The sequence below is a fragment of the Enhydra lutris genome, unplaced genomic scaffold, assembly GCF_002288905.1.
Source record: "Enhydra lutris kenyoni isolate GAN:26980312 unplaced genomic scaffold, ASM228890v2 scaffoldscaffold25, whole genome shotgun sequence".
Lineage (NCBI taxonomy): Eukaryota > Metazoa > Chordata > Mammalia > Carnivora > Mustelidae > Enhydra > Enhydra lutris.
Window position 1 is genome coordinate 4,234,784 of NW_019154109.1, and position 10,489 is coordinate 4,245,272.

Here is a 10,489-nt window from a genome sequence, read left to right on the forward strand (position 1 = left end):
TCGGGGCCGGTTTCCTTCTCCCGGCGCTGGGCCGACCTTCCCTCCGGCAAGCCTGGACTCGCTCGGCCACACTACGGTTCCGAGGGAACGTGCGGAGCGCATAATCCACTTCTCCGGGTTTTGGGAAAAGGCCGCGGCGCGCCTTAGCGCGCGGGGAAGGCGGGGCTACCGCGGGAGGCGGAGCTTGGCGGGGAGCTGGCGGAGGCGGGGAGCGCGAGGGAGGGGCGGGGCCTGGGAAGATCGGAGTTTTTCGGCGCCCTCTTCCCGGCTCCAGGGCGCTGGTAAATTTCAGATCCTGGCTGGAGCTGGCCAGGTTCTGCAGGGCGGGGCGGGTTTGGGGAGCCTCTTGGAAGAATTTACGTAATTGAGTGGGCCGGGACTGCTGAAAAACCGCCCGGAAAGACTGAAGCTGGTGGCGCGGGAGCCTGGTACCCTTAGAAACTGGGAAGTCTGAGTGTAAAAGGGAGGGGCAGAAGCTCCAAAGGCCTGTAAACCCTATCTGCTTTTAGCTGGCAGAGTAACTCTGAAATTAAACGGAGTAAGTTTGATGAGGTGCATGTGACATACTGGATCATATTTCCATACTACCACACCCTACCCAACACCAAAAAGAAAATAACATAAGTCACGGCTCTTGGTGCCTGTGAATTGCCTTTTCTGTTTTGCTAGACTCTGGAGCCACGTGCCACAAGCAGCTGGTGGTTGAGAAGGGCTGGGAATGGGGAGAAAGCAGGGAGAGAGGGAAGAGGAAAGCAGAGGTTGATAACTTAAATATTTTAGGTTTTAACTGCTTAAAAAATATTTTCAGTCTAATATTTGATGCATGCAAAATAATATTTTGAACAAATACGTTAAATTTTAAAGCATACTGATAATGTGAAAGTCTGTGACTCCACATTATTAATATAAGCATATATCCTTCATTTCTTGGATTCTTCCCTTCAGCGACCACAATCCTGAATTTTTCCCTCTCCCTGACATTTTTTTTTAATTTTTTAAAAGGATGTTATTTATTTATTTAACACAGAGATCACAAGTAGGCAGAGATGCAGGCAGAGAGAGAGGGGAAAGCAGGCTCCCTGCTGAGCAGAGAGCCCTATGCGGGGCTCCATCCCGCGGACCTTGAGATCATGACCTGAGCTGAAGGCAGAGGCTTAACCCACTGAGCAACCCAGATGCCCCTCCCTGACATTTTTAGTAGTCATAGTGTCAACTCTGGGATCCCATAAAATAGTCCATAAATAGCTCATAATACTATGATCCCATCGTATCAACTATGGGATCCTAATAAAAATTATATTATAAAAATAATATATATCTAGCCTTCTGGGATCCTCTTTCACCATTCAGCATGTTTCTTTGATTCATCAAAGTTAAGTGTAAACAAGCAGTAGAACATTTATTTTTACTGCTGTAATATTGTATGTCCATAAAGCTATTTTTGTGTAGTTATTTATCCATTTTCATGTGGACACTTGAGTTGTCTCCAATATTTTGTGCTTGTTAGAGGCAAATTTGCCATGAAGCTAATGAAATTTGAGCTTCAGAGCCCTACAGTCCCATGCGTCCCATCCATATGCGTAAAAGAGGACTCTTGTCAATGTGTTCACGTTGTTATATGTTTTTGTAAAATCTTCAAAAGAAGGATATTTAAACCACAATGGATTAGGACCACTTTCTCTTTACACTCCAGCTTCCACTCCTTCAACACTTCTCAAGTTGGATGGTGATAGATAGCAGCAGGCATTTGGGGATTGAGCCAAAGTGGGTTGAGTTGCAGATACATTTTCTTGAGTTCAGTGGGATGTATTTTATGGGTTTGCAGCCTGTTAATTAGACTATTGCTTTCCATCCCATTGTAGGAAGGTGTAGGGACAAATATCACATCAGGATCTGAATGTGTCCTATAGCATCCAATGCCGGAATTATACACATGTTGAGGAAGAAATATAGTTTGAAATGTCGGGAGCTAGAACCTGGTCTGTAAAAATGTGTTAGATCTGTAAAACTAAGTAGAGGATTGAGTTTGGACCAATACATAGTCAAATGGAAGTTCTCCTATTAGGAATGTATCCATGATTATATGATTATAAGTGTATTTTACATTTTTTCTTTATTGATGGGAATCATCCAAAGTAAAATTTATCAGAATCCCTGAGTTTGTAGGTCACAAACCTAGAACAGATCTACAGTGATTCTGTCTAGACTTTTTTTTTTAATATCCCAAAGGTTAATAATTTTAAGAAACTAAATAAACCATGCTAAAAGAAAGACTTTGCCTTTTTATTCTCGCTATGTAAACAATATATTGTCATACGAAGAGGGGATCAAAGAATATGCAGCAAAAAAAGAAAAAAGTATAGAAGTGCATAAAACAATATAAAACATGGTATGGTACTTTCCTGGGTTTTGTCACTTTTCCAACTTGTTCTGATTTTTCTCCAACTATATAATTGTCATGCTCTACAAAACCCAAATCTGCCCCTGGCAATTACTAACAAGGCTGGTAGGAGCATTCTGGGCACGCTTCCTGTGGATGTATCTGAGTCTCATCTGAACTCAGGAGAACACTGCTAGGTGGGAGAGTATGGGGTGTTCAGCTTTAAAAGATAATTGCTGGGGCCAGCTGGGTGGCTCAGTCTGTTAAGCATCTGACTCTGGATTTGGCTCAAGTTGTGATCTGGGGGGATCATGGGATCAAGCCCCACATCAGACTCTGTGCTCAATGCAGAGTCTGCTTGAGATTCTCTCCCTCACTCTCTCTCCCTCTGCCCCTCCCTGCCATGCTCACGGGTGCTCTTTCTCTTTCAAATAAATAAATCTTTAAAAAAACCTTGAAAAAAAAAAAAAGATAATGCTGTAATGTTTTCAAAGTGGTGATACCAGTCTATACTGTCAGCAGCACCCATAAGCCCTTTCCTGTTACTCCACATTCTTGCCAAAACTTGTTCTTGTCCAACTTCTTAATTTTCCTCATCTACTGATAATAAATCACAGTACCCTCAGTTTGAGCCTTTTTGCATATGCTGATTGTCCATTCATGTTTCTCTTCTACTTCTAAGAGTTTTTCTTAGAAATATATTATTGATACTAATATTTTGTCAATTGTACGTGTTGCAAATATTTTTTCCCTGTTTATAGCATGTGTTTTTTCAAGTATTAAAAATATTTTTTATTCTATTTTGGAAAAAAAAAATCAAACTGACAGAAGAGCTTCAGGACTAATACAACAAACTCCTGTATACATACCCTTCAATTCACAGTTTGCTCTACTTGTGTATAAAATAAAAAATCTAGGGGCACCTGGGTGGCTCAGTGGATTAAAGCCTCTGCCTTCAGCTCAGGTCATGATCCCAGGGTCCTGGGATCAAGCCCTGCATCAGGCTCTCTGCTCGGCGGGGAGCCTGCTTCCCTTCCTCTCTCTCTCTGCCTGCCTCTTTGACTACTTGTGCGCTCTGTTATCAAATAAATAAAATCTTAAAAAAATAGATAATCTGTACATTATTTTGTTCATCTATTTGACAGTAAGTTGCAGCAGGTATCCCTGAAAAAAAAAATATTCTTTTAGGTACCCATTTTCAAATTTAGGTAGTTTAACATTGATATAAGACTAGTATCTTACACATAGTCCCTATTGAAATTTGGCCAGTTGTTCCAATAACATACTTTCTTTTTTTAAGATTTTGTTTATTTATTTGTCAGAGAGAGAGAGAGAGAGAGAGAGAGCACACAAGCAGGCAGAGAGGCAGGCAGAGGCTGAGAGAGAAGCAGGCTCCCTGCCGAGCAAGGAGCCCATGAGGGACTCGATCCCAGGACACTGGGATCATGACCTGAGCCGAAGGGAGAGGCTTAACCCACTGAGCCACCCAGGCATCCCTCCAATAACATTCTTTAGAGCAATTTTTCCCCCAAGCTGGGATCCAGTCCCAGATCTTTTCACTGTTTTTATGGAGACTTTCATGAATAAAAGTTAAGTTTTATATAGTTGAATGTGTCAATTCTTTCTTCTGTATTTTGCAACCCCTTGCCCTGACAGGGGTTGAGGGGATTGGGGTAGGGATGACCATGTGAAACACAGGTGAGTTTTCAGTCAGTGAAAGCAATTTGTATGATACTGTAATGGTGGATACGTGTCGCTAAACATTTGTCCAAACCCACAAAATGTACAACACCAGGAGTGAATCCTAAATAACCATGGACTTAGGGTGAAAATGATGTACCAGTGGAGATCCATCAGTAGTAGCAAGCATACCACTCTGGTGGAGGATGTGGATAACAGGAAAGGCCGTACATGAATGGGCAAGTCAGTTTATGGAAAATCTCTGTAGTGGCCTCTCAATTTTGCCATGAACCTCAGATTGCCCTAAGGGGGGAAAAAGGCTTAGAAAAAAATCTTTGCCTACCCTAAAGTCAGAAAGGCACTTCCTTGAATTTGGGGGGAAACTTTTGGCTTTCACATTTAAACCATTAGTCCATACAGAGTTCGTTTTTGTTTGGTATGAAATAGGAATCCATTTCTTTGTTTTCCAAATGGCCAGCCAATGTTCCAAATACTATTTATTGAAGAATGCTTTCTCCAGTGATCTGCAATGTCATGTTTGGTCATACATCAAGGTTCCATGACATACAAGTCTGTTTCCAGACTCACTATTCTCTCCCAACCTGTCTATCCCTGTGCTCATACCATTCTGTCTTAATTACTTTACCTTCGTAAGTTTTGCTATCCATTTGAGCAAGTTTTTTTCAGGAGTGTGTTGCCTAAGGATTATCTCCCTCCCTCTCTCTTTGCCCCTGCCCCTACTCCCATGTTCTCTCTCTATCTAAAACGAATAAATAAAATCTTAAAAAGAAACATGTTTTTGAATTGTTCATTGGTTTATAAAATGAAATTTATATATTTTTTATAAATTTATATAATTTCATTTTTACAAATTTTATAAGTCACCTTGCTAAATGCTCTTCACATTCTAATAATTTTTAGTTTTCATTTTCTAAAAATAACTAATCTTAAGTAATGATAGTTTTGTTTTTCTTTTGCTTTACTTTCTCTTACCTTACTATGCTGGCTGGAACTTGATTATGGTGTTGAATAAGTGTAATGTTAGTGGACATTTGTGTCTAGTTCCTGATATCAAAAGCCAATAAGTTAAAAATAAATAAAATAAATAAATAAATGCCTTTAACTCACAATTCCTCATTAAGAATGATGTGTGTTGAAGGTTTCTCAAAAACACTTTTTTTAAAAGATTTTATTTATTTGATAGACACAGCGAGAGAGACAGCACAAGCAGGGGAAGTGGGAGAGAGAGAAGCTGGCCTTCTGCCCAGCAGGGAGCCCAATAAGGGGCTCCATCCCAGGATCCTAGGACCATGACCCCAGCTGAAGGCAGACATTCAACAACTGAGACACCCAGGCACCCCTCAAAAACACTTTAAGAGATTTTTTTCTTCCCTGATCTATCAGTATTAAAAATTATAGGTTTTTCCAATTTTAACATCTTTGCACTCCTGAGATAAACCTTATTTGGCCATGATTCAGTATCTTTTATATACCTGACATTTTATGTTTAACATTTTGTTTAGAATAAATTGATGATTGTCAGTGAGATTGACCTATATTTTTCCTTTGTCACACTTTCCATGGATATACAATCATCAAACACTCAGTTGCAGAATATTTCCTGCAATCATTATATAAGACCGAAATAATTCAGGGGTGTCTGGCTGGCTTAGTCAGTAGAACAGCTGACTCTTGGTCTCTGGGTCATGAGTTGGAGCCTCATGTTTGGTATGGAGGTTACTTTAAAAAAGTTTTTTTGGTTTTTTTTTGTTTTTTAAGATTGAAATCATCTGCTGAAAGTTTGACACAACTCCCTATAAATTATCTGGGTCTGGAGTTTATTTTGTGTATATGGAAAGATTGTTCCCTTTAGATTTATTGTCTTTAGTATCATAGGACCAGACAGCCTTTCTCAGGGAATTCTTGAATTGTTTTGTTAAGTTCTACTTTTTAATGTCCTTTTTAACTGTTTTTATATTTACTTTCACAAAGTTACTCATTTTATCTTTTTTTTTTAAGATTTTATTTATTTGACAGAGATCACAAGTAGGCAGAGAGGCAGGCAGAGAGAGAGAGGGGGAAGCAGGCTCCCTGCTGAGCAGAGAGCCAGATGTGGGGCTCGATCCCAGGACCCTGGGATCATGACCTGAGCTGAAGGCAGAGGCTTTAACCCACTGAGCCACCCAGGTGCCCCTCATTTTATCTTTTAAAAATATGTTTAATATATAATTATGCCTCTCTTTCATTCCTTTGACCTTTCATTATTTTCTTTTTAAAGATTTTATTTATTTACTTGAGAGAGAGAAAAAGAGAGAACACAGAGAGAGAGGGAGAAGCAGACTCCCCGCTGAGCAAGGAACGTCACGTCAGACTCTATCCCAGCACCCCAGGATCATGACCTGAGCCAAAGACAGACGCTTAACCAACTGAGCCACACAGGCGCCCCTCTCTCGTTTTTTTTTTTGTTTTTGTTTTTTTTCTTAATCAATTTCACCGGAAAGATCATCTTATTGTATAGTGTTTTGGTTTTTTTTAAAGATTTTATTATTTATTTGACAAACAGATCTCAAGTAGGCAGAGAGGCAGGCAGAGAGAGAGGGAGAAGCAGGCCCTCCACTGAACAGCCCAATGTGGGGCTCTATCCCAGGATCCTGGGATCATGACTTGAGCCAAAGGCAGAGGCTTTAAACCACTGAGCCACCCAGGCACCCCAAAGAATCAACTTTTGACTTTGTTGGTCATCCTCTCTATTGTACGTTTGTTTTTTGTTTCACTGATTTCTGTTCTTTTCTCTCTCTCCCTCCCACCTCCCTCTCTTTTCTACCCTCTTCAGATTATTCTGTTGTTCTTTTTATAATCTCTCAATTAATGAGTGTATTTTTAACCTTCCTATTTTTGTAATATAGAAATTAAGGCTATAAGATTTCCTCAAATTACAATTTTTCTACATCCCACAGTTTTGATCTATAGTATTTTTATTTAGTTCCGGTATTCTAAATTTTACATTATTGTTTCTTCTTTAAAATGTAAGTTAAAGTATTTTTAATTCAACATATATTTATATGTATATTTTTTTACATATACATTTATTGCATTATGGCCAGAGAATAAATATGACATCAGTTCTTCAATTATCTTGAGACTTGCTATGTGCTATGTGTTACTGGTCAATGTTTACAAATGTCCTAAGCCAGAGAAAAAGGTTTATTTCTTCTAAATAGATAGGTACACTTATGTATATCAAATAAATCAAAATTAGTAGTTCAGATTTTCTACATCTTTACTAATGTTCATGTTGGTCCATCAGGGGGCCTTTCATCCATGAACAGATAAAAGAGATCAGTTAGTCTCTCATTACACTGGTGGATTTGTCTACTTTCCCCTGTAGTTTCTGCAATTTTAGCTGTGTGTATTTTGGGGCTGTTTTATTTTAGAATCAATATTTGTAAAACCATTTAACCACTAACATGTCACAGAATCTTAGATTCGAACATGTTCACCAGAGTGCAGTCATGACCCCTGACACTCTCCTTGCCCAGACAGGAAGAATGGCTTTATAGCACCCTGCTACACAACCAGCTGACTTATTGAAGACCTTTATTTATTTTTTAAAGATTTATTGATTTATTTGAGAAAGAGAGAGGGGCAGAGGGAGAGGGAGACTGTCTTAGGCAGACCCCGTGCTCAGTGCGGAGTCCAACAGAGCGGTCCATCTCATAACCCCGAGATTGCGACCTGAGCCCAAACCCAAAGTCGGTCACATAACCCCTTACTGAACACTTTTAGAAGCAGTAGGCTTCCTACCGATGGGCAGCCTTGTTCTTCATTGGAGATCTGTGCTTGATCATAGTTACCATTTAATTAGACTTCAAGAACCAGGTATTATGTAAAGTACCTTACAAACATTATCATGTTTAATTCTCAGTACAATCTTAAAAAGTAGGTACTTTATTCAGATTGTACTCATGAGGAAATAGAGGAATTAAGCAACTTGCTCAAGGTCACACCAGCAGTGGTTGAGCCTCAGGAATTTAACCCTAGGTGTGTCAACTAAATCCCTAGACTACACTTCCAATCTTTTTTTTTTTTTAAAGATTTTATTTATTTATTTGACAGAGAGAGAGAGATCACAAGCAGGCAGAGAGGCAGGCAGAGAGAGGAGGAAGCAGGCTCACTGCAGAGCAGAGAGCCCAATGCGGGGCTCGATCCCACAACCCTGAGATCATGACCTGAGCCGAAGGCAGAGGCTTAACCCACTGAGCCACCCAGGCGCCCTACACTTCCAATCTTGTTCTTTTTTTTAAGTAATCTCTACCTGCTACATGGGGCTCGAAGTCAAGACTCTGAGATCAAGAGTTGCATGATTTACTGGATGAGCCAGTCAGGTGCCCCCACACTCCTAAGTTTGTTTGTTTCTTTTGTTTTTTAGGGGGGCAGGGCAGAAGGAGAAGGAGATTCTCAAGCAGACTCCCAACTGACTGTAGAGCCCTGCACTGGTCTGAGATCATGACTTGAGTTGAAAACAAGAGTCAAGCACTTAACTGACTGAGCCACCCAGGTGCCCCTACGCTCCTAAGTTTTTTTTTTTTTTTCCAAAGACTCTATTTATTCATTTGACAGAGAGATCACAAGCAGGCAGAGAGGCAGGCAGAGAGAAAGGAGGAAGCAGGCTCCCCTAGAGAGCAGAGAGCCCGATGCGGGGCTCGATCCCAGGACTCTGAGACCATGACCCGAGCCGAAGGCAGCAGCCCAACCCACTGAGCCACCCAGGCGCCCCTACACTCCTAAGTTTTTAATATTAGGTCTAAAATCATGTCATTTTGAATGTTCCCGGCACTTTCCAATTCCTTGGAAACCTCAGAAATAACTCCAGCTAATACGTGTTCCATAACCCTGCCCAACTTTCTTCAGTTTTCTCATAGAAACTTTGGCCCTTGGCCATAGGCCTTTGTGTATTTTTATTGCTACTTTCAGAAACCAGTCCATCTTTATATGTGGAATGCTTCATTCTTCATGCACAGTCTAGTGAGTTACAACTCATTTCTGCATGTGAGTTAGGCCTGCTGGATGATGCCCAGTATTTAATATCGAGTCCTTTATCTTTCAGGGTTTATAAGTCAAACCTCAGAACCACACAGGTCTCACATGTCTATCCTTTAATAAAGAGCTCTGATTCAGATTTCCTCTTACGTCTCCCAGTGCATGGTCTAATTAGCTTAAGCTGCTGGTTCTCTTTTCTTCACAAAAAGTCTTCACTGACATGGTTGTATGAAGGCCTTTTCATTGTGGGACCGCAGAAAACCTTCCCTATAGTAGCTCACATGGAAGTCACAGATGGCATTACTAACACATTCCTGTTCTGCATTATGCTTTACGGCAGGGAGGGACAGGAAAATATCCAGGGTGACTCAACCAGACAAGAGTCGTGATATGCATACATCCTGCACAACCATTCTGAGAGTTTGCCTGAAGCTGTGTCTTAGAACAGGAAATGCTGCAAAAATGTGAGCTGACCTGTATGTTATTCTCCAGTGCTGTTGAGACATGTATAGAAATAATAATGCCTACCATTCTTTCATCCCAGGAATCTTCAGTCTCACACCTATTAGTTTATAACTACTCCTTACTCTTTTTATATGTGAGGCTTGGAAAACCTGTCTGAGTATAGGTCAAGGTGAGGAGAGTCAAGCACAGGTCCACACATCTGGCTGCCATTGATCTTTTTTTCACTTGTAGCATCATCATGGATCAGACCACAGCTCTGACCCTACCACTTTCCGCCTTTGGTATCTGTTCCTGATAAGTCATGTGACAACACCTTCAAATTCTAAAAATTGGATTATTTAATCATTCAACATATTTGTGGCATCTACCATGGGGCAGGCCTGGTGATATCGTGATGAACAAGAAAGTCATAGTCTGTTCTCACTCAAGCTTACAGTGGAGGTGGGGAGACAGTTACAAGGGTAGTAAGGGCTCTGACAGGGGAAGTACAGGATGTCCTAGGAAGGTATAGCGTGGGCACGTAATCCAGATCTGGAGGATCAGGGAATACTTCCCAGAAGAAATATCCTCTAAAGTGAGATCTGAAGACTGAAGAGGAATTGGAACAATTAAAACAGGAAACGGAAAAGAAGGGAAAGACCCAAAGTGAGAGTGTGGCCCATCCAAAGAATGGAAAGGAGTCAGGTGTTACTCTACTTAGGTCAGATTATGCTGCAGCAACAAATGGCCCCATCTCAGGACCATATAACAACTAAGGTTTCTTTCTCATTTGTGCTGCAATGTAGAGAAAAGATTGTAGGGGATGATGTAATACGGAGAAAAAAATGTAGGGAGGTAAAGCTGAGATAAGAAGGCTAAGGCAGTAATTCAAGCTAGAAAAGATGGTAGGTTGAACTAAGGTAGTGACAGTGGAGATATAGGGAA